We start from the raw sequence: 26795 nt of genomic DNA, 5'->3' as shown, positions 1-26795 counted from the left end.
CAATGTGCTATGAGGGTGAAGAGGAACATAGGTTGCTTAAAAAGTTATTTCACCATTCCTATTTGACCCCCATAAAGGCCCAAAATTATTCATTGGAGGCAGAATTACAGTTCTAGAGAATATAATTACAAAAATATATATCAAGAATTTTATCGATACGTCCCGGAAACTGGACGTTGAATGAAGGAGACAGGTTTCATCTAGCGAGTTCTACCATAGATTCATGATTGGACTGACCTCACTAACGAGAAAATTATTGCTCACTCACGGTATGGGATGCAGCTAATCTCATTTTTTGGTCAGCCATTCCTCTATTCAATGGGAATTCTATTCTTGATTTAATCCTAGTAAAGATTAAGAAGCTTGTATTCTTTAGGAATCGTAGCATATAAAAAAAATAAAAAAGGTTTTAACCTTTCATCATTGCATTAGGGCCAATTTTAGTATTAGTCTGGATAAAGATAAACCCAAGGGGCTTATCATTTTTTCACTTTTTTCAATTTTATTTTTTTACATGAAAATTAAAATATCTGATAAATGAAGGAAAAACTTATATTTTGACTTATTAATTATATAAAATAACAATAAATGGCACACTTATTTTATTTAATGGTAATGTAATAAGAAGGAAGATGCATTTATTAATAGACACACATAATAACTTTACTCGTTTAAATGTAATGCTTGAATTTAAAAAGAAAATATCTTTCTTTGTTATTTATCTATTGAATGTAGATGTATGATATATTTAAGGTGCAATGAAATTTATCCACTCTTCGTATTTTCCAATGTCCATATAAAACAATTTTCTATCGAAATTAGAGGAAAAAGTAGATATTCCAACCAGTTTACATTCATTTTCTTGACAAAGTGTCAAAGGTGCACCAATTAGACCACCTTGACTAATATCATTCCAATGTGTACATAATATTCTCGTGGGTATATCTTGAAGACATTTTGTCTTTTGTACAACTGAATAACCAAGATTAGAATCATATCTAAAAAATATACCGCGTCCTGAGACTGAAAAGTGACAAAAAAATATCAATGTAAATCCAAATTAGGACTAAATCTATTCTTATTACCTGTCATATTTTCATCCTTTTGTAACTCATAATTTGGGGATATAATTTGGATTGGAGCTACATTCTCATTAAAAGTGAATAAAGTTTTTGAGCGTACTATAGCAAGATCATTTTCAGAGGTAACATGATTAAAGTTAGGATGAAACGTAATGTTATGTACATTATATACATGAGATTCTGTTTCATTTTCGGAATGAATGGTTCCAAGTAAAATAATGTACTATCTCAAGGAAGAGGATTGTTTTCAAATTAAATATATATAGGCAAAATAAAATAAATTTACTTACATTAGGATCACTGGGATGATAATCAATACAAGAAATTGTAACTAAGAGATGTCGTTGGGTGATTATGGCACCATTACAGAATACCTGTATATGGAAATCAACGGTTTTTTTAACTAAAAAACCGTTCCAAGGATATTGTCCAAGTTCAGCAAGAGCTTTCTTCCCAGGTACTTTTTGTCCACAGGACTCTGTTGAATTATATGTATTCGCAAATGGGAATTTTATGAACAGTGCAAGTGCAAAAACAAGAAGGATTCGAACAGAACTCATTTCCAACATTGAATAAGTATTTTTATTGAAACTATGATATATATAGTCAATCAATATATGTCAGTTTATTGGTAAACATCTGTATTATTCAGTATGGAAAAGTTTTAATCCATTAGTATCACTAATACCCAACATTAATATTTTGTATATTCAATGTTGGCCTGAGCGTATACATAAGAAAGGACTATTAGAAGAAAACAACTAGAGACAGAAAAAAATCAGCATATAGATGCAGTCCCATTTTCTTGTTTTATTCTTGCAAAGTTATATTTTACAGATGGAATTGTGTATGTTGTTTGATCCTTAACAAAAGTCCTAGTTTTGTAGAGTCCAAATTAAATGTTGTGGGGATTTCCCTATGTTCATATATAAATTTTATAGTTTTCCCTTCCTAAAAATATAAAAAATAAAAACTTTTTTTATCGAAGAAAAAATGAATTACTAAATTTTTTTGTGATGGATGATATTTTTAATCTTATTGAAGTTGTTCAAGACTTAAAATGTATTAAATTACATATCAAATGTATAATTAATTATTAATTTATTATGAAATGTTGAACTTTAATCAAGTATGTGTTCTTAAAATTATATATATATATATTGCTTATTAAAATACTTACTTTCATGCTTAAAAATAGTAATAAATTATAGTTATCTCAACTCAAAATACTTTACACCATCCAAATATATCCACATAAAAACCACTATTTATTTTTAACTTTATGTCCAGGAAAATGGACGTTGAATGGAGGAGAACTCAAACTCTTTTGTGGAAAGCGAATACCAAGGTCCAGATGAAAAAAAAGGACCAACTGATTGACTGTTACATCAAACGAAAAATACCACTTAACCATCTAGAGAAGATATAACAGTCGAATTAGAGAATTTCTTTACTATGACTACCCTCTGCAGATAGTAAGGAATTTTTTATAACACTTAAGCTCTTCCTTACAGGGTAATTTATTGCCATTTTCTCCAAGTATTTAAGAAAAAGGTCCCATGTCGGAGTTGAGTTCTAAGATTCGACGTACATAATAATTACAATTGAAATCGTATTAGCAATGAAGGTCTTAGAACTGGTACAAAACTCCCAAAAGTTAATTTGTATTCTTCGAATGCCATTTTGTATATTAGCTCATCTGAATGTTCTTTTTCGTCTGAATAAATGACTCCACTCGTCTGGACCTTCATATCACAGGAAGAGCCTCTGATAGGAATTTCCCAACTAAGGGACTTCTCTAAAGAACAGAAAATATCAACAACCCCTCTTGACAGTCTTTGCATCCTTTCTGACGTAAGTTGTCAACTTTATCAGAAGCCTACTAAGATCTCTGTATATGTTCATTTTTATACTCGTTATCTAAATACATAAAGAGATGACCACTCCACAAATGGCCCTCTGTCCAAAGTCGCTTTATATAGTAGGAGTTAAGCGATTTCCCTGAAACATTAAAAGACATGATGCAAAGGTAGCCATATTTCAAAGGATTATAAATTCCTTTCAACGATACATTATATACATTCATACCTAGTCGTTGATTCTTATATTTTTAAAGTTATCCCCTCAATGGATACAACACTTAATAACTAATCTCAAAAAGTAAGTTTTAGTTGATAAGAAGAAAAATATAGAAGCAGTTGTGAGTGAATAAAAAGCTTGATGTACACAGTGCCTTTCTGAAGAGATACGGAAAACACAAAAATTGCATTTCAGTAGAGGGCACAAATGTAGTTAAATAGATTAAAAATTATCATAGCTAAGAAACAATTTGACATAACTCTAAACTATTATAGTTAGTTTTTAAAATTTTTTTTTTTTTTTTTTTTTAAAGTCAGGACCTTCATATTACAGAGAAATCCTCTGGTAGAAGATATTTACGACCCCCCCCCTTTGATGGTCTTTACATCATTTTCTGAGTAAGAGGTAAGCTTTTCCGGAACCCTACAGATGCCACTGTTGGGCTCATTTTTGTACTTGTTATCTAAAAATGTTGAGAGATAAGAGCCCCCTAAATTTTTTCCATCCAATTTTGCCCTTTCCAGTAGCAGTTAAGTGATTTCCATGGAACAATAAAAGACATGACGGAACGGCCACCATATTTCAGAGGATTATAAATTCTCTTCGCTGATACATTTTATACATTCATCCTTAGTTATTAATTTTTTATATTGATTATGTTATGAACTCAATGGATGTTGTACAAAAAAATTAATCTCATAAAAGTAAGTAATTTGGTAACAAGAAAAATGTAGAAGTTGTTGTTAAATCACTGCGTACAATAGGATAAGAGTCATTTAAATTAAAATCTGATTCCAATGCCAAATTGGGAAAATTCATTTGAATTGAAGACAATTGTTAATCTGACAAATGAAGAAGATTTAATTAATGATTTCAACTTATACGATAAAAGGTTTGAGATGCCTCACTCTTTTTCCTAGCATTTTCTTCCCTTTTTTGTCTTCCTATATGGGCCTTTTATAATTAAAATAATTGATCGTATAAGACAATTAAAAAATGAGATGTATCCCCGAAGTATTACAAACATAGAGAGGATTTTCTGAATGGAAGCTTTGTAATGATAAAAATTGTACCATTTTCTAAAAAACTTAGGAATATAATTATTAAAATATTATTACTTTCTATATAAAATCACACCTAATGAGGGAAATTACATTATTTATTCATTAAGTATGAAATATTACGAAGCAATTTCTCTCTGCTAAAAGACAGATTTTACATTTAATATATTGCTATTTACTTTTCATAAAACATTTCAGCATTTTACAATGCAATTCTAATATTATTATTTGGGCCTTCATGAAAGTGATTTTATTAAGTGATGATTAATTTAAAAGTATTCTTGACTCAAAATGGTTTTTCAAAAGATGAGTTGGATAGCCCAAGAAGTTAATTTCAAGATAATTATCTTTTCAAATAAGAAAAGTATGAAATCCTTCTCGCAAGTAGTCCTTCAATCATAATTTGTATTTATGACAAAACACGCAATCACTTATCTCTATGACGTCACTATTACTAGAATTTTCTATTTAATGTATCGTACTGACTGCTGGGTATGAAAACAGATTTTTACGACACACGCAACCACTCATATACTATGATGTCAATATTATAAGCTTGATGGAAGTCAAAACATCAGTCGTACACGCGTTATGGTATAACTTTGTATTTCTATTAACCTTGGTATGTACTAATTATATCTGTAATATTGAAATTCCCTAGTCATTGCGAATGGATTTCTTTAATGTTACAATCTTTTAACTCATTCGTTGGGAAGGAGTCGAATCTGCTTGGATACTTGGATAATCCAGTTAGAGGTATATTTCTACGATTTCCTCTATTTGGTTTTGGTTGTATCTCTTTGAGAAGATAACTGAAGAGTTTCCGTATTTTCGTCTCGTGGCAGTTGTCAGTTAATTTGTATTTGTATTTTTTATGAACAACAACTTTCTGAATGGTCTCAAATGGTGTCTTAGCTTCAAATAGTGTACAAGGTGTTTGTCTAACATCCTATTCTTCGGGTCACTTGGGTATGCTCCATGGATTTGAACATGTAGATCAGGAATTTATTTAAGATAAGTATGAGTCTTTTTAGTGTATTTGGATTTGTATTTGTCTTTAGACGGATTTTATTTTTATTAATATTTAGTATATTTATTTCTGGGTAAAAATGCCTCATTATATTTTCTATATATATAATTTACATTTGTTGCTTATAATTTGTTGAATCCATATTTAATATTAATAACTTCTACCTCGTATCATTTGTCATTATTAATTTGTTGGATTTCCTATGTATACCTCCTATTAAAATTTCTAATTAATATTTTTTGTAATAGTTAATCATTATTTCAGTCTTTTTTTATTTTACCTACACTTTATTAACTTAATATTACAAATATACGTTATAATACTTTAACTTATCGATTTACTCGTAATCTACTGCTATGGCTATTCATTAGTTTTTGATTACTCATTGTATAACATATCATATTAGTGACTTTAGGAAGAAATTTAGAAGATCTCAATGTTAATAGATCTATAATATAGAAATATGAAATTTGTTTTTATGAGTTTCACGAAGTAAATCAAGTATTCCTGCATTTGAAAATTTTGACTACATTTATGTTATCTATTTTAGTGTTACTTGAAATATAGACGATTTTAACTGATCTAATGAAACGACATGAACATAATTCTTACTCTCCTCCAAAACACTCGTCAAATTGTCAGGGTTAGCATGTTAATTTTCTGTTTTTTTAAGATGCCCATTCTCATTGGACATTCTTCATTATTGATAACTCTGTTGCTTGCTATAGTATAAAGTACTATGGCTGCAATATTGTCAGTGAGAGCCTATGTTTTTATTAGCTCCAATTTAGTATTGTAATGTTGGATTATAGTTGAAAATTATATGAAAGGTACAACAAGAAGGCTTTTCTCAGGTTACACTTCTTCTCAAACGTTATGTCTTGACTTGACGTGTATGCCATGTGAGTAGTCATCGATTTTAGTAGGAAGTGTGCTTTGTTATTTGAATATTTATTGATGTTTTGTCATTATACATATGTATTGAGAGCAATATTTTTGATATACAATTATATATTATATGATATCATATTGGGCGGGAGTAGAACAATAGAATTTAAAAGCATTTGGAAATCTATTTTGGTGGAATGGATTCTATAATATTTAAGGAGAAAATATTTATTGAATTCTACAGTGACTTTTTAGTGTTTTAATCTCAAATATTCCATCTATGGATTACCTTCAATAATAAGTAATCAATATAAACTCAAATATTGGAGCTCCTTCCTTAATACAGCGAGGGATACTTTTGATACTCTTAACCTGGATATGGGTGGGTACATTCAATTAAAATTTGTATAAATTTTTACTTCTCTCTAGATTATTTTAGTTTCCTTTTTGGTGTTATTCAGTATATTAATAGCCAATGCAACAAAATGAAGTTCTTGTAACGACCACAGCCTGAAACCTTTTGAAATGTTTCGAGAGCATACCTACACGTTCGGGCGATTAAATCAATTATAGAGAGATTTGAAACAACTATATAAAATTTGGGGTACATGAAATATCAGTTCACTAACAAAGGGTTAATATACATGAAGTCAATTGCTAAAGTTCGGTAAATCAAATAATCAGAAGCAGTAAATAATCAACAGATTTCTACATAATAATCCTCTCAGTATGTATTTAAACAAAATTGATGAGTAATAAATTTATTGTCTTTTTTAATCACAAATAAAAAGTGTATTATAATAATATTGGTAAATTAAACCCTGTTCAACTACATCTCAATAAACTAACATATTTTGCCTATAGTGAATATCGCCAAGATGAGTTCCAATCATGATACCTCTAACATAAGACGTCACCGGATCCTATATAAGTCCATTAAATAAATGTATATCATTAAAAATCATCTGTGAAATACAAATAAGTTTACTGCCTAAAATATAACATTTATTATTTACTAAATATATATTTCGACCCATATTACTATTACTAATACAACAAAATATATTGCTATGGAGTTTTTCACTTATGAACACGTGTTGTTTAAAATTTAACGTTGTGTCAATATTAAAATAAAGAACTTATCATTAATTTTGGAATATTGATAATAACCTAATCTAGTAAACTGGACGGACTATCCATTGTTCTAAACTGAGTGAGTCGATGGACTGCGGTCTGGACCGATAAAAATTAGAAAACTAAAACATTTTAGGTCATACTCCTTTTTTTAAATAATATTATAAGAATATTTATTTGGTTGCTATTTCCGGATATTCCTATGTCTCTGCAGGCCATTTATAGTTTTTAAAAATGCCTTTTTGGTTTGCGTCTTCAAGCTTGCAGAGGGTGATGCAGAACATAAGTTGACGTAACAAGTTTTTTTTGTTCATTTTATTTGATCGATAAAGGCGAAAAATTATTCCCAAGGCAGAATTACAGTTCATAGAATTTAAATGAAAATATATTCTAAGACATTTTATCAAATACGTCCCGTACGTTGAATGAAGGAGACAGGTTTGACCATAGGGAGTTCAGTTTTTGTGACAAAGCTGACCTTTAACGAGAAAATTTGCAAACGGTATGGGATGTCTGCTGCATCTTTTTTTGAATAATGCCATAGCTCAATTCAATAGGAATGAGCATATTCTTGATTTTATCCTCCTAGTAAACCAAAATGAAGCGTATTTTATAATCAAGAGGTTTCATGTTCATATGAAAAAAATAACGATTGTTATCTTCTCCAGTTTAAGAGATTATCAACTTTTCCAACCTAAACGTAGAGCCAATTTTAGAGTTCTTATAAAATAAAAACGCAGTAGAGCTTCGATTCATTTTTTCATCGTTAATTTCAATTTCGCATTTTTTACATGAAAGCCATTAAAATTTTAGTCTTAATAAATGCAGGAAATTGTTATAGTTTGACGGTTATAATTATCTAAAATAATATAAATGGCACATATTTCCTCCTTAATGGTAATGTATAAGAAGAAATATTAATAAATAGACAAATAAAAACCCCTCACTGTCTTAAATGTAATGAACTAATTTGGCGAAAAGTCTTTCTTTGTTATTTATCTATTGAAGAGGGGTAAAGATAAATAAACGCAAAGAAAACAACAGTACCCAAGTCCATATAAAATGCAGATATTAGAGGAAAAAGTAGATTTTCCAAACAAGATATGTCTTAACGACTGAAGAGACACAAAAAACACTTTCAATACGGGTTATATCCTTAGATATGTTATTTAAAATAATAAGAACACTGGCGAACACTTTACGCGTTTCAAAATAAATAAGTTGCAGGATTATGGAATCACTCTTATTAAAATATTTTAAGGTCTTTACTGGGGTTATAGGACTGGTCCAATGTTCAAAAGTAAATCCCATTTAGGTACTAAAAATTTTATCCTTTTTTAACTTCCATCTGGGGATAAATTTGGTTGGTGGAATTATTATTATTTATTTTTGATTTTTTTTTTTTTTATATTGCAAGATCATTTTCTGAAGAAATTAATTAAATGAAATGAATTTATTACATTATATACATGAGAATCATTTAATTTTCATGATATGGTTCCAATAATATATAATGTATACATTTTTGATAAGATTGTTCTTAACTAGAGTACATATATTCCAATATTAAAAAAATAACATTAAAAGAATTCACTTATGATGATCTCAAAATTTGAAATCTTTGTTCAGTTTTTTTACGGACACAAATATTGAACTAAAAGAGTATATTTTGTCAAATTATTATTCTTTTTAAATTCATTTAAAATTTATTTTTATTCATAATAAAAATTTCAGCAAATAAAAAAATCCCAGGTACTTTTTCTTTAAGGACTGCAATTAATATTATGTATGTTCAAATATCAATTTTCTGAACAGTTCTTTGCAAAAATAAGAAAGATTAACAGAACAATATTTCCTCATTGAATAATTATATTTTATTGAAATTAGTGATTTTTACAATGGTTTTTTGATATATGTCAGTTTATTAAACATTAAGTATATTCATTTATGGAAAAGTTTCAATCCATTGTCATTGTTCCAGAAGTATTAATTTTCAGGTATATTCAAAAGTTATCTGAAAAATCAAAGAATTGTATTAGAAGAAAAAATAGATAAGATGCAGTCCCTTTTTATTTTTATGGCTTGCAAAGTTAAAATTTGGTAATAGATTGTGATATGTTGTAAACATTAAAAAAGTAGTAGTCCTTGGTATGAGTAATAGTGAACCAATATGAAAAAAGTTGCGATAATTGAATTTCAACTATGCACTTTTCCTGTCTCCATTTTCAATATAAAAAGAGAAAGTATAACTTGCAAGGAAACTTATACAATGCACACTTATTTTTTGTATAAGTAATGATCATTTATGAATTTAATAAACTTTTAGAAACTTTAAATTTTTTTAATATCAGCATTTTTTCTTCTTAATAATAAAAAAAGAATGATTTTAATTCAAATTTTGAGAACTTTACAATTAATTCGTGTAGAATTTTTTTATAAAATCTTACAGTTAATGTATTTCATACATGTTCAAGTGCTATGGTTACATAACCATTTTGAAACCATTACCCAAAAATTAATAATAATAATACTCTAACAATTGTTTGCAATCCCCATTATTAATGAATTTGATAAAAAAAAAAAAGGTTTTTTGAAAGTTGTATTCAAAAATAATTCAAGAAACTTTTTATTTATGAAAACTTGCTTTTTTAAAAAAATACTTTAGTAGTTAAACATAAATGTATTTATGTATGTACGCACAACACAAATATTTAATTTAAAAGAAGACAAAATGGAAAAGGGGAGAAAGATAATAAATATTTACATATCTTAATTTGAAAATTTATTTATATCTAATGAATTAGAGTTAATGTGGAATATGTTTATTAAAGACGATACAATTAGCAGTCTTGAGATGAGAGATAAAATTTCTATTAATATTCAAAAATATATAGAGAGAGTGGGAAGACAAAACTTGCCGCAGCATGACATGAATATGAACATTTACTAATTCAATCATTAGAGTGATTGAAATTAGTTCATATTTCGATATATTAAAACATAAATAATTAATTATAAAACAAAACAAACCTGAGCTCTCTAAAGCATACCACCAAGTACTCCGAGCACCGTTAGCCTGAGGAAATAGTAAGTTCAATATTTATCATAATATTTTTGTAAGAAGTCGCTTTTCTATGACGTCACTCAATTATTAATTGTACGTATATTTCTATTAATCTTGCCTAGATTAATAGAAATACAAGGTTATACCATAACGTGTGTACAACTTCTGTTTGACTTCTACTATGCTTTTAATATTGACGTCATAGTAAATGAGTGATTGTGTGTTTTGTCAAAATCTTTTTTCCTTGCCCAGCAGTCGGTACGATCAAGGAATACTAGAACTACTGGAAAGGAAAGACAAATATTGAGCTCACACTAGGAGGCTGGCTCTCTCTTTTTTTGTAACTACAAAAATGAGAAATGACCAGTAAGAGTTCTGAGCATTGATTGATAAATTAATCCGACTCGTAACAGTTTATCACAATTTTTAAATTTTATTTTATACCCAGACAAATTATAACTTAATTTATATACGTTTTAATTCCTTATATAATGATACAAATATAATATTGGAAGTATAATCACCTGTTAGGTTGAATGTTGTTTGAGAAGGTTTTTATTGTTGTACTGATAATGGCAAATTTTTTATCTTCAGTATCCAACGCCAAATTCGTAATCACAACGTCTAAAAGTGTATTGACTATTTTAGGAATATAGTTAGAAAAACAATTACCAGATTTACACGTTATTCATAGTATTTCACAGGATATTGGATAACATACCGGGTTAATACTCAATTACTGTTACCTATTAAAAACTATTATAGTACCCTCAACTAAATTCTAGAATATTACAACATTTAGTCTAGTATATTTTTTGACTTAAAAGGAATCTCTGATCACTGCTAAAAGACTTGAACGTATCTCACTTCTACATAAGTTTCTTTAATTTATGAAGTAAGTTTATTTCTAGTCGAAGGTATTATGAGAACTAACGTTAGTTGAGTATTTACTTTTATTATTTTACTTGATTTAAGGTCATATCATGGTGATAAATTTTGAGAGATGTGCAAGTTTTAGGATAATGGCTTTGATATATCCGACAATATAAATACTATTCCTTGCTAGTGTTGAAGAACCTCTAGAGAAAGTTATATAGTGGGGAGTCTTCTCAAAAATGTACTCAATTTGCATATTACATTGATCTACTTTCAAAGGATAAGATTTTAGGAATTATTCTTTTTTTGGCTTTGTATGGATCGTCATGAAGGAGTTGAATTGTGTCAGATAAGGAAACTATTTACGTTGAAATTGTACCCTTTGGATATCTGTTAAATAAAAAGTATACCACTAAAGTAAAACTAAGTATATTCACATATTTTTTGATATGTCATTACAGATTGATAAGACGATGAAGAATACATTTATATATGCATATATTTTTTTAATAACTAGAGTCATTTAATTATTTCAGAGGAAGATATCTTCAATTGATGTATGTACCATGCTAACTATTTCTGGGTAACAATAGGCTATTCCTGTTATTGTGAGTGATAAACCCGTTTTATAAGTTATTTTTTTTCCTTTCCGTAGAGTTTTCTGTTAGAGTATTAAGAATAATTATGGCTATATAAAATACTATTCTGCCCAGAGGTGGAGATCCAGGCAGGTAAATATTTTAACATACCAAGTTATCCCTACTCTGAAAACAATTATAAATGTTTTTGACGTTGTGGATCGCATCGATGAGGAGATGAACTCACATTGCACTATCATAATGCTGTGTCTTGACGAGGGATAGACACAAACTTATTTATAGTTGGAGAGATCCAGGATGACCGAGAGACATGAGGAGAAGAAATCACGTGGAGGAATAATATAACATTTATTTATAAGATCATGTGTATTCTTTATAATATAAAACCATACTCTAATTTATTTACAAAATACGTGACTACTTATCCTACGTAAAATACAGTACTTTAATACATGAAAGAAAATACAAGAAGATAAGAACAAGGGGAAAGGAAATATGAAATACATTACACATAAGAGTGAGGAATTGAGGTCTGAAGATTACCTCCAAACAGATTACGGATTTATAATTTTCTATTTACTGTGTGATTGTCTGTTGACAATCATACATTAAAACCTATTTCCCAACAGTCCTCATGAAAGGATTGTACTGATCAAATAGTAACTCCACAGTTAAGTTTACCACTGGGATGAGGGCAACAGCTTCCATGTATTTCCCCCCACTGATATGATAATGAGCTGAGTTCATTTATAGAAGTTTGATTATTTTTAGTGCCCACAATTTTTTTTCTGACAAACACAACTCTTTGGGTTGAATAAATCTCGTCCATCATTTGTGATATTGTTTTTCCTGCTCTTCAAGCCTCTCATTCGTGCTATTAAGTAACTTGTCGTGGATGTCCTGTTTCTTCCTTAATCACACTGGATACGGTCCTAAGATATCTGAGAGACAGAAGTGACAGAGCATTGGAGGTATATATTTGCTCATAGAGGCCTGGACTGACATTGTGCCATATCAAAGCAGTGGAAAGGAGTCCAGAAGAATGTCTAACCATTTAGGTTGTTTGAAGATAATTTATGAATGAGATGTTAGAGGATTGAATCTGGTCCATTTCTGCTGAGCTAAAAATTAAGACGCTTTTCAGAAATGTTGTCAAATGTCTCTTTCTCTGTTTGACCTTCTGTGGAGCCCAGAAAAGCAGCAATGTTCATGCCACATATAAACCATTTCTCTTGGTAGGTCACTAAGCCATTTTGTTAGGTTTTTGACTCTTTTATGAGGAATTTGTGAAACCTCACATCCGGATCCTTTGAAATGCCGTCATGACCCTGCTTGCATCCAGGAGTAGAAAAGCTATCACCATTAGTAATTAAGTAATAAAAAACAAATTAATTAAGTTTTATGAACCACGTTTTCCTTCTTTATAATTTATAAAACAAAGGAAGAATGTGTCAGCCTCCTCGTGTTGAAAAAAAGTGAGTGCGATTTTAAGACGCACTTCCAGTTGTTTCAGTATTCCTTCGTACAATACATCAGATTAAAAATTCTAGCAAGCCCGATTACATGACGGTCTAACCTTGCATTTCTATTAACCTTGGTACGTACTACGTAGTATTAATAAGTTTGAATAAGTAATAATACGTATATAATTTATTCTAGTATTCAATATTTTATATTTACATATTATTATTAGCAAATTTGCCATTCATTCGATATAATCACCGTTGGCATCAATCAATACGGCCTCTGAGCCGACCGCAGGCTCTTCGGACCATCTCATTGTCCATGTTGCCGAATACCTCCTTGATGGAGTCCATCAGGTTGGCTTTGGTGCTATGGGGATGTCTGTTGGTATGTCTTTCGACATAGCCCCAGACAAAATAGTCCAAAGGATTAAGGTCGGGAGAGTTAGGAGGCCACAAATCCTTGGTTACAACGTCATAACAGTTATCGGTTAACCACTGGATGGAGATTTTGGACACATGGCAGGGTGCTGAGTCATGTTGCCACACCCAGGGCCTGTCTCCGGCCTTCATGGACCTGGTAGGGTCATCCTCAACCATCTTCTTCGCCTTGTCGACAAAGTTGGTGTCCCTAACCTTCCTGTCGGCGCCCTCCTCCTTGGGTACCCTCTTTATGGTGGCATCAACATCCCAGGTGTCCGCTAGCTTCTTACGGATAGGCTGAACAGTCCGTAAATTCACTCCTAAGGTTGAAGCAATCGTTGAATTGGAGATTTCACCTCCATTATTAACCAATGCCATGACTACGGCGGACCTCGAAAGCTCCTCGTTCCACTTATAGCTCTTTACCTATCAAGGTTTAAAGTAGGCGAAAATTTGATCCCCGCTCCCTGTACTGTATTAATGTCATATTTTAGTAAAAACATTAATAATACAGTTCTATACATTAATAATTCCGTTCTGCCCTAGCTATTTTAGAAACAAACACCAAACCTTTACAATAAGAATCTGGTAACCCTGAATCTGACTATCTCCACGGCATGTGTTACTTCTCATATCTCCTCTCTTTCTTTCTGTTGATAGCCGTAACTTCAACTAAGTAAAAGGGATGGTGGGAGGGACTATTGACAAATGTATAGCTACGCTTTTAATAAAATATTATATAAATACTGTAGACATAGTTAATGTCTTCCAATCCTAATACCGACTTGTAACAAATAAAATACTATTTTATCAACCATAAATTAACTATTTCCTTATAGGAACATTATCAAACCGATGAAAAGCTCGTGATTCCTCACACTAAAAACCTTGCTTAATAATTTCTTGAACTGAACTGTCATTAGCTCTTTTTAAAGCTACAACAACCCCTCTTAAGCTATGAGCTTTAAAAGTTTCAATATTAGTAGCTGTCATTTGTATGATCTCTTAACTATCTACTTAGCAGTTGCAAAGGGGTGTTGTAATTCCCCCTCAAAGTCACAAACAATTGATTATTGAATTATATTCTTATTAACATATTCAAGGATATGTATGTCTAACTGGATCCAGTGTCTCGTCTGGGAGCACCTTCAACTCCACTTCTACTATGGCCTAAACTTGAATTTTTCTAGACCCAAAAAGGAGAGAAAAATAGAAAACCGCTATTTATTCTATAGCTCGAACTTAATAAAGTTAAATAACTAGCTCTAGCTAGTCTCGTCGAAGCTATTAAAGTAAGGGTCTTTTTTGCCAGGATTTCATACGATAAAACGATCTTTACATTTATTAAGGATTATTGTAACAGTCCACGTATCTTGATTTTAAGTATCAGAGGACTTAAACTAAATGAACTTTACAAGAATCTGGTCAACAACTTATCTGATGATAACACCTGCGGCCTTAATTGACTCTTTACTAAAGACGCTTTTGTTGCTGCAACGGTGCTACAGGAAGACGTGGGATGTGATTAGCATATACCCTGACACATTAAAGAGAGATAAAACCTACCTTAAATAAAAATTTAAAAAAAGTTGAATATCCGAAAAAATTATATTAGTTGGCTTAGAATCGAAACCTTGATTTAATAAAGGCCCCTCTAAATCAATCATACTATCAAAATCCCTAATTCTGCCAAATTCTAAGAGTCTAGGCACGAGGGAATTGTCCCTGCTGCCCCAATCTTAGTAATCTATCGTTATCTTATGCAACTGTAGGAACTATTTTATCCCTGTTCCCTCGGGAGTTATCAGAATTTATGGTGAGCAATTTTATTTCTTCCGTCTGCTTTTAACTCTTGGAAGCAGTTGAAACGGAGGGAAGAAGTTACCCTTCTTCTTCCACCTTATGGAGAATGCATCTAAGGCTTTTGATCGTCTCTCATCTGAGAAACGTTATTTGAAAAGTATGGAAATCTCATGACAAGAATAAATCCACCTTGGATTGAAACAAACGGGAGGTTAATTGGTTGAATACTTCTTCCTTCAATTTGAACTCCCAAGTATGAAGAGACTCCCTTGATAAAAAGTCCGCTTCCGTCTTTTCTTTTGAAAGAAATATAGACAAAATCTGCCCACAGTCCTGTTTTCATCGAACGCTTCCATGTTTTTACAGTGATATCGTTCAGACGTTTCACCCTGGCATCACCCTTCTTTAAAAAGAGTAGTTTTATTATCCACATGAACCAATAACTGTGATTAATATGAAATCGAAATAACATTTTCTCTACAGCTAAGATTCTGAGCTCGTTGATATGAAGATTTTAATCCTTCCCTGTCCACCAACCCTCTTCAAAGGAGGTGTATGTCCTAACCTATTAAGGAAACATCTGTAAAACGCTTCCAGCGTATGATTAAATTTCTTCTCACTGGTGCACAGACTATTCTTTGTACTTCACAACATAATATATCTTCTTCGCTCTCGAAGGATATTTATATTTCTGGATAGAAAGCGTCATCCTTTTTAAATATAATTGGAGGTTTCTCTGAAAGAGTGGGGGGTACTCAAACACTGGTCTCACACTTTCAATTTACCCAGTTATTTAACGTCTCGGACCAATAACCCTTGCCTTTGGCGTAACTTAGCAACAAGATCTCGGATATTTTGCATAGTTATTTTTTAAAGGTATCAGATCGACAACCATTAACTAAGGAGGAATTAAGTGGCAAGATCACGGATATTTTGCCCAGTTATTTGTCAAAGGTCTTGGACCGACAACCTTCTCCTATGGTGGAATTTAGCGGGAAGATCTCGGATCTTTTGCACTTTCCCCTCGCGAGGGGTAATAGTTATGGGCGTATAGCCCCATAACAACCCTAGATGAATATGTTGCATCCTTGAAATCCAAGATCTCTTATTCAAATCTACCTTGGAACCAAGTATTGTGTATATCGTCAATGTTGAGCACGAGGAGAGTGAGGGATGTACAACAGCAATGTCCGGCAAAATTAAGTCATCTAAATAGATGCTACAATTTGTCTTAAGTTGTCACCTAAAAAAAATATGAAACTACTACCTAAGAATTACCCAGTGTTGCTCGGATAAAGGAAGGAGAGGGAAATCACATTGAAAATGGTCAAATTAATTGAGAAAATTAAAAAAATATTGAAATAATACTTCTATATACTAATAATTATAATATGTATGTTTCGTTGTTGTCGAAAAAGATTCTGATAATTCTAATTCTAATTCTCTTGGATTCTTCAGACTATATCAATCCGGTTAAGTAAGGTAATTTACAACGAAAAAAATCGTAAATCGAAATTCGCGAAGTAAATTGCAAAACTTTTTTCCACTAATTTTGCAAAAAAAAAATAGTTAATAGCATTTATTGGAATTGTAAAAGAAACACAAACTTACCAATATTTTTTTCGTACTTGCAAAAACAAAAATGTTATGAAGAATAATGTTGTCAAAAAAATAAGCCTCGATAACTGGTTCATTTTTGCAAATATTACAAAAATTATGTAACAAAATGTTCTGGAAATGGAAAATATTTCGTTGTGGGTATTTGGAAAAAGTTATCGAACGAGAAGTTAAATCCCAAATCTGAAAGCATTTGAATTGCTTTATCTAAAGTCTCAAAATCAACAATATGCTTAAATGAGGAATAAATCAAGGGGGTGTACTTCTGTATCCTCCTCTTGGAGGCCTTTCATGACCTCTTAGAGGTCCCATAAAATTCTTAAGGGGAGGGTTGGCCCTAAGGAAGGTTTAAGGTTCGAAGGAATGTTAGCTGTTGTCGACCCAAAAGGTATCTTTCGATACCCTGAACCCTTCTATATCGTATTAGACAATGCTTGGTCATTCCAAACATTGTCCAACATCATCTTGATTGATGAGGGACCAAATATAAGATGGCTTGGAGCCCAACCTAGTGATTTATCCTCCAGGATTGATGTTTTAAGGGGGTCTTTTAAGGCAGAGATTAAAAGTATCTTTCTAGCGTCCTAAAAGAGCTTTTCCATTCTTCTCAGGCATTGTACGGAGCAAAAACATATCTTTCTGTAGAAGGGAAGTGCTCCATGAAGGAAACGAGGTAATTATCCCATTCCTTTAATCACATAGCCATGGCTTCCAAAAAAATCTTCTTGGTTTTCTTCCTTGCTTGATGCTTCATCCAAAAGATCGACAGAAATAGGGATCACATTTAACTTTCTAGAAATATCATTTATCCCCTCATACACCCAATAATGGGTCTAGAAGTCCATGTGAAATTCTTGTGTATGTCAGTTGGAGTCATTAATTGTGGCACTACCTCCAAACAGTTAATTTCCGGATTTGTCATCGGAATGGACAGTTGTAAATTGACAGACTCTGTTAATTAATCAAATTCATCCATAAAGGATTTCCCTTTTGTGTCATGTTTTGAGGGAGTCACCCTGTGGGTGGCAATCAGCTCGTGTGATGATGATAGGGAGTCGCAAATGCGGACCGGTAGCTTGTTCTGCATTGTTATTTCTACGGATTCTTCACTCATCTTTTTTAATTTTAATTCAACTATTTATATTTAAACGTCTTGACTCTTAAAGTGTAAAAACAGAAAGATGATGAGATATGAGGGGTAACACATGTCGTAAAGGTAGTGAGATTCAGGGTGACCAGATTCTTATTTTAAATTTTTAGTGTCTGTTTCTAAAATAACTAGAGTAGAACGGAATTACAACGCTACGCTTTGACATAAAATCTTAAATATCTTCCTAATTAGAAACCTGCTTTCTATGTGAAAATCATTTTGTAACATAATTCCTTCTCCATAATTATTCAAGCAAAAATTATATGAACAATGAAGTAAATAAAAGTAGAAACAGTACAGTACTTGACTCATTCACGAGACAACAAGAAATGCTTCTCCAAATTGCTTGAAAAAAAAATATCTCTAGTGAACAAAAAAGTAAATTTTGACCAAGATATTTATATTCGCTGATAATGACGTTAGCCTTCGATTGGCTACTTGGCTTAATGCTTTAGAGCTCTCTAACGTATGCACAAGTCCATGAATGACAATTGAACGTGATTGATCAATTTCCATTCGAGCCCTTCAAGCAGTTTGGCGTCTCCATCACCACTCCGTCACATGCCGTCTGAAAACGTTGGAGAGGAAGAAAGGGTCTTTCAAAAAGGCCAAACAGGACAAGGAAAGAGGTAAAGAAAATAGACCAGTCCAATTCCCTAAAGTCCATTAGAGTCTGTTAGTATCCTTCATCCAAACACCGAGGTCCTAAAATTCATTGTCAGCCAGTACGGTGACGGCATGACTAAGGACTACATACGCAGGGGGTGCCAGGCCGTTTGCCACCTCCTGGAACCCATATTGCTACTAAGGACGACTACACCAATAATTAAGAGTCCCCCTAGGCACATCTATCAATATTATTAGTTTTGTTATAATTCTATTGCTAATTAATAAATCATATCTTGTTGAATTTTAAAATTCAAATTCTTCATATTTTAATGGAACACTCGGTATAAATCTGTTATCCATGATTGGAAGATTTGTGTAGTTTTTTTAATTTCGATTTTGAATTTTTTTAAATCCATGTGGCTTTTTCTTCTTCGTTGATAAATCTTGAAAACATGGAGTTGGAATATCGCTGTCAATAATTGTTTCTTCAGAAGGCTTTTGATTTTCCTGGATGTGTATTGCTTATTTGAGTCCATGATCCTTTTGCCTGCAATTTTGTCAACGGACATAAGCATCTCAGGCCTATTTTTCTGCTCAATATATCCTTGCAACTCTCTCACATGGATCTTTTTAGAGCAACAGCACATGTCCTTAGGTACTCATTTGTCACAACATGGCATAAGAAATGTCAAACATATCCTCACTCTCTTTGATCAATTGCTCAGATATAATATTTTTTTTAGTAAGTCCACTTATAGAAAGTCTATCAAAATTTTTATCCATTTTTTGTATTCTTTTACAGACAATATGTTTACTCATCACTAGAAGAATAAAATTTTCTCACACTGAAATCCCAACTTCAGTGATTTGATTGTATGTCGCCATTTTCACTTTTTTTTTTTAGAGAATAGGTCTAATTTAAAAGTCGCTTTACGTTCAACAAACACCGGAAAATATTTTTGTTGAGGAAAGAATCGCTGGATTAAGGTTTTCGTTTGGCTCTGTACATAGAACGTCTAATCACTATAATGCTACATACTTCAATAGTAAAAGTCTTTAACTTACAAATCAAGAGATTCCGTATAATAATATAAATATTTTTTGCATTAAGGTTTCGTTTATTGATTACAAAGATAACAATGAGTAATCACTAGACCTACTAGAAGATGTAAAAGAACAATAAAAAAAAACACATTTCACATTATTTGGGTGGTGAAATAGCTTTTTGTTTGCAAAGTGGGCTACAGGTTTTTTTAACTTCTTCATTTGCAGTCAAATTATAGAATTATTATTTTCTCTCTCTGACGGCAAACAGCAAACTTATATTGCTGTTTGTACCCTTGGAAAATCTCATGACAATTTTTTTAGTTTTAGTTCATACGGAAACCTTTGAGTGCAAAATGTGGGGGAGGGAGGAGTGGTCTACCCAAAATCTATTTATTTACGTTAATTTCTATTGATAAGACGCAACTTTCACGATAGTAAAACCTTTTATATCCGAAACTTTTTTTTAATGCTCCTCTAATGGGTTCAGTATAAATTAATTCTTGAACACAAATATCTATGTATATTGTAAGAACTAGTGCGGGTGTTCAAGGAAGATGAAGAGTAGCAATGAAGGTTAGCTCAGGAGTTATAAGTGTAAGTCGTCATTGAAATCGAAGTAAGATTGAGGATCAGCATGGGAGTAGTTCCACCCAATATGTCCTTGCTATATAAGGAATGGGCTTTTGTTTATTTCCTCCAAGAATTATTTAAATTGACATGGTAACCTAGTTAACTTTCAGTTTAGTTTAGTTTTACATACCAATACCTAACTAAATCCAAATCAACATTAAATTGATTTGATTGATTTATGGAGCAAAGCTATAATAATAATCTAAGGATTTACAAATTCAATATTCAAATATCTCATTCCTTATTTAAGTTATACAGGGTGCGGCAACATAACGTCCCTTTTTTATCATACCTGACAATCAGGCTGTAGAACTGGTAATAAGGTGACATGGTTTCATTCTAGAGGTGAGGTTCTCAAGGTTTCTTGAAAACACAGTGAATTGATATAATACATCATGTAGTGAGGAACGTGCACTTGTCGTCAAAAAAAAACTTTACTAAAAATGGTTAATGAATTAAAACTCAGTTCAAATTCCCTTCCGAGAAGTTATTCATGCAATTCATGAAAATCAGTTAATTTCTTCAATTTCTTATATATTTTCAAAAAACCATTTTTTTATTTCATTTTTATAATTAGAATTTGTCGTTATTTAACACAAATAACTACACGGATACAAATACTAGAGAGTTCAGATTAATCCCAGATAATTTGATGTATACAAGAACTCTAAATTTGTAAAGTTAGTTAAAATCATGTAATTGAAATTGTACTTATTCTCTAAAAATAAACAATTTAAACAATTTGTAAATATATTTTCAATTTAATCAGTAAAATCATCCTCAAATATGAAATCAGATATGTTAGTAATTAAATTATACACTTTTTTGGATAAAACAACTATCCTTCTCAATCCTCTTTATATATGTTATTTTAAAAGAAACAAAAAATGAAAATATCACCGGCTATTAAATTACCGAAGCTCAGTTTATTTAGTGTAGGGACAATAGGGGATTTTATTTTCAAAACAAAGTTTGAAATGTGTACTATCATTATTAAAAAAATATGAATTTTTTTATTCATAAAACTGATTTTGATTTTAAAAAAAGGAAAATATTATGACACACCCTGTAAAAATTAGTTAATAATTTGATTTACTCAAGATTTTTTTAAATAGCTAATATAAAATTCAAAATATGTTTAACGATAATCCATTAATGATATTCGTATACCGATAAACTTGAATAAAGTTCTTAATTAGTATCATATCGATTCTTTGTTTTTAAAACTTCAAAGCAAAATTAACATGTTGAAAAAAAATGTGTAGTTTAAATGTATAATATAAAGCTCATATATACCCAAAAATGAGAAATTAGAAAATGAAAGTAGATTTGATGGTAAATAATTGATAAATGCATTTATAAATGTATTTAATATGAAAAAAAATCTTCAAAGGAAACAAAATAGAAGAGAAAAATATTAATTATAAATTTATTATTGATGTCAATGAATATAGGTTCAATCAAAATACCATTTTGACTTTTTGATACCACCCATTGAGTCGGAAAAATACATTCTATTATAAAGTAGATGAATAAAAAGTCAACAATCTATGTTAATAAAGGAAAGTGTGTCTGTTTGAATGCATGAGTATACATGAATTTCTATGCATATGGATGCGCAGATATTTTAAAAGTCAGCCAAATCTCAGAAGCTCACCTATTAGCTTTCTATTAGCAATAAGCATAATTATGTCAACTCTTTATAAGTCCGTCATAAAAACATTGATGAAGGATATATGTAAATAGTTGTATTTAAATTTTTAAGTACATTGGAATATTTTGGATTTAAAAAAAATAATGTAAATACTATTACAATAATATAAATATAACCAAACCCGTCGGAAAGATGTGTAGAAGCACATATAATAAATCAACTCCTCTAAAAATCTGACTATAATTATATGTTTAAATGTTCTAAACATATTATTATGAATTTATATTTTTGAAATAAATCTAAAAAACCTCAACCATATACATATTTGTTATAATATTTTTCAAAGGGAAAATAAGTTAATTCTCAAAAGAAACTTAACTGTTCCCTTCATTTCAAAGGAAAGCATTTTTGGAACGGTTATGCAGGATCGTTCAGGTAACTATATCTTCAACTATTAAGAAAGCATTTAACTTAGTTATTTCAATTTTAAAGAGATATTTAAGTTAGTTTAGCAACATTTAATTAAAAAAAAGTACTTACGATGGAGGAGATCCGGAGGAACACCATCATCGAATCGACTGGACATAACCCACCGTCCATCAAGAAGATACTCAGGTATTCAAAGAGCACACACTACAACGTTTAATACGGTAGGATGTAAGAGAAAAGCCCACAAGTCCAAGATTCATAAAAACGCACTCTCAGATTCATCATAGGCCTGAAACGGTCCTTGAAGATATTTCCACACACTCCAATTAAACCTTTTCCAAAAAACGCCAAATACACCGTACAACATTTTCCAGGGATGAAGATGAAGTAATCCAACCTCTACAAAATACATATCTTTACATACAATATGAAGGCCCCCCAGGCTGCCGACTGAAGAAAATTGTGGAACGATTTGAAGTCCCATGAAAACCAAATCATCTTATATTTGGATGAGAAACAATGAACTGTCGGCAGATCCCACAACATCTGACGAATGGTTCACCTCGTAGAGAGCTATTGTCCCATGAGTCTTTAACACCAAGTCTTCGGCCAGCATTATTATGATCCTTGGGGTCATTGGGAGAAACAGCAGTGTCATGTCCCCCCACTTCTTTGAGACAAAAGAAAGGTTCGGTGCAAACAGCAACTGTGAGCTCCAACCTAGTGATACCTTGGATGAAAGCTGAGAGTAGTAGTGGGTGTCAAGTTCCTCTTTCAACAAGACTCGCCACCTCTCACAAGGCCTTCAAGATCCAACAATTGTTGAAAAAAGATCAGGTACCACTTTTGGACCCCCATATCGAGCCCTTTAACTCCTCAGATAAATAATACCATGGATTATTGCTTTTAGAGCGCAAGTTGGGAAGGAAGGTATCCGCCGGTTTAACACTATCTACTCCTTGAAGGCCTCCACCATCAAGAACTGAGACAAAGTATCCCTTGCGGATGTGGTGAAGGCCTGCAAATTCTTTAGGCATCGTATCGAGCGTATGATTGGGGAAGATGGTGGACACTTTGAATGAATTTTTTATTTAATATTATTAGAACTTGTAAAAAAAATCAAACCTCTACTGGCTTCCCTTATTGATCTGGATATAGGTAAAGGTGGTCCAGATTTACCTTAACGACCCAATATATGCTCGGACAAACCATTAAACACACCTTTTTTTAAAGAAAGTTTTATTTTTATCATTCAATCTTCAAAATATTTCTATAATTAAGCTCAGCACCGGAAGAACGTCAAAAATTGTCATATTTATCTAAACCGAAAGCAAAACTGGATTTGAATATCGTTCTAAACGCTATTTGGCTTGAACATGAAGCTCAATTTTTGTTCATAACTAAAAACTATGTAGATATAATTCAATTACATATTAAAATTATTAATTATGTCTTGTTATAGATAATTATAGTGAAAATCCAATAATAAAAATCTTTATTATACAATAACCATACAATATAAACAACAAGATGTTTCAAATATTAGGTAGCTTTTAAAAATGTATTACCAAAGTGGAAAGTATAAAAAAGAATCAAAAGCTATTGAGCTCATTTCTGACTTTTATAAATTTATATAACTTTACACTGTTATTTTAAACAGTATCTAGCTTATTGTAAACTGTTCATAAATGTTGACAGGATCTCCAATCATTAGACGGATAGTTAATTGAAAATTAAAAATTTGTAGATCAAATTGGAAGGTTCCTATGAAAAAAGTTTTTTACCATTTTTTTAAAAGTTCATGTGCTTCAGTCTTAAATTTTCTCGCTTTTTCCGAACTCATAATATAAAAACAGTGTAAAGTATTCAAAGTTATATTGATATTATATACACATTGATTGGCACAAAAATATACAATTTTGTTTATAGCGAAACTCTGGATGCAAATCATCCTACAAGTTCTTCCATAATGATATCATTTTTTTTTTTTCATTGTAAACAATTTCAACCCATATATGATATCCCTAAACTTATGTACATAATTAAAGCTCTTCCTCGAAAACCTCAGCGTGCTTGATATTTAAGATATCATAAATATACCGGGCCGTGCAAAATTTTTTACCGATGATGTAAATATACTTTTTAAGAGGTTTTGTGGTAACCAATCTGATTGTTTCGTATTGTTACTGTTAAAATAAACAAAAATCCTTCCTGTGAGAGCGTAACAACTTCCACACGTGAGACCATGCCCAACCAGGAAACAAAGAGGATCAAAATTGCAGCCCTCCTCCGAGCGAGAGTGCCTCATAACAACATTAAGGAACAGGTTGGGACCTCGTTGAAGACAATTTACAACGTTTCCAAGCGCTTGGAGGCTGGGGGTGATCTCAAGCATTCCCCTGCGGCTGGCAGGAAGCCCACTGTCTCAACAAGGCAAGTAAAGGCAGTGTTCAAGAGAACTCCCAACAGTTCCATTGCTGACATGACCAGAAAGATGGGAACGTCGAGATCAACTGTTTCAAGGGCATTGAAAAAGGCTGGAGGAAAGTCCCTGAGGCGTACTGAACACCCTCTGAGCGTGCCAAGAAAATCTTGAATGATATCAAGAGCTCATCTGGACGAATAATCATTATTTCAGATGAGAAAACTTTTACGGTCGATCCTTTTTTCAACAGGCAAAATGACCGTGTTGTGAGCTTTGGAGATGTGCAAGATAAGCACTGCTATGTGGCAACAACAAAGCACCCTGCTTCGGTGATGATGTTGGGTCTCGTGGCCTCCAACGGGAAGGCCATGAAGCCGGTATGGTTCCCCACTGACTACAGATTAACAGCGGAGGATTATGTGAAGATTCTGGCGTCCAAGGTCCGTCCGTGGATCAAATCCATAGTCGGCAACTCTCCTTGGGGTTTTCAACAAGATGGAGCACCCGCCCACGCTTCCAAGAAAGCTCAGGAGTGGCTCAAGGACAACATGAACTTTTGACCCAAGGACTACTGGCCCCTCAGAGCCCAGATCTGAACCCACTAGACTTCTCTATCTAGGCGCACGTGGAGACCAAGGCCTGCAAAAAACGACACAAGAACATAAATGCCTTAAATGCTGCTGTCAACAAGGCCTGGGCCTCCATGGACGCCGATTACATCCAGCAAGTCTGTGGCAGTTTCAGACGTCGCCTGACCATTGTCATTGAGTCAAATGGTGGCTACATTGATTAAATTTGATCACAAACTATTTTATTATTCTAAAAATGTATGAGTAAATTGTTTTTCAAGTCATTCGAAATGTCATTATTGTCCGCGATATGTTCTGAACAAAAATCGGTAAATAATTCTGCACGGCCCGGTATGATGTAGTGACTAGTATATTCATTGGCCAATCTTTCGTATTATCTAGATTAATAAAACTAGAGTCCTATTGATCATGGAGTCAAAAAGACCCATTCGAACTAATGAGGCATCTGTTTTTCATCTTTCTCTCATAAAAGTCCTTCGATTTTAGATTTAAATATTCTACTTTTGACTTCATTTTTCAAATTATCCCACTTCAAAATAGTCAAATACGAAATTTCAAGAGGTTTTAGCTCTTTTGGATCAAAAAATATACAAGAAGAAGTAGCGTCCGGTAATAAAACATTAAGACGATCTAATATGCCGATAAGATGAAAGTCACTCTCTATTTCAAAGTACTTTTTTTAAAGTTATGCATAGAAAACTTGCGAAACATGATTTATTTAGGGATTCAGGTTGGAATGAGTATGTAAAAGACTGTGTACATACTAAGAAAAGCTAAAGAAATGTTCAAATATTTTATCGTTTAAACAATATTATAATGATCCTACAGTGAGTAGCCTCGTGCGTGAGACGCATATGCTTATTTCTAACATTATATAATATTGAATTATTTATACAATACATATTTATATTCTAAAATAGTTTTTCTCCTTAATGATTTAAGTGAAAAAAAGAGAGCAAAAACATAGGGAAATGGAGAAGGGCTATTTTTTTCTTTATACCCCTATACTATACTATAAAATAAGTATAGGGAATGTTTGAATTCACATTATTTTATGTACGTAATGTGTAAGAAAAATGTCAATAAAGACAAAAACAAATTTAGCGATAATTTTTGTTATACACCCTGTAATATAAAAAAGA

The 26795-nt window shown here is 31.9% G+C and overlaps 1 long non-coding RNA gene and 1 other non-coding gene across 2 annotated transcripts; one reads left to right on the top strand and one right to left on the bottom strand.

Annotated features, from left to right (window-relative positions):
• Window positions 1-476: 476 nt before the first annotated feature.
• LOC121117514 (uncharacterized) lies at window positions 477-1946 on the bottom strand. The gene is made up of 2 exons (XR_011779929.1): window positions 1086-1946; window positions 477-1023 (listed from the first exon to the last, which is right to left on the bottom strand). It is a non-coding gene; the product is annotated as an uncharacterized protein (transcript).
• Window positions 1947-3953: 2007 nt separating this feature from the next.
• On the top strand, window positions 3954-5580 carry LOC139905538 (uncharacterized). The gene is made up of 2 exons (XR_011780403.1): window positions 3954-4816; window positions 4884-5580. It is a non-coding gene; the product is annotated as an uncharacterized lncRNA (long non-coding RNA).
• Window positions 5581-26795: the final 21215 nt, after the last annotated feature.

Source organism: Lepeophtheirus salmonis, chromosome 5, assembly GCF_016086655.4.
Source record: "Lepeophtheirus salmonis chromosome 5, UVic_Lsal_1.4, whole genome shotgun sequence".
Lineage (NCBI taxonomy): Eukaryota > Metazoa > Arthropoda > Copepoda > Siphonostomatoida > Caligidae > Lepeophtheirus > Lepeophtheirus salmonis.
This window is presented reverse-complemented; position numbering and strand designations above follow the sequence as displayed.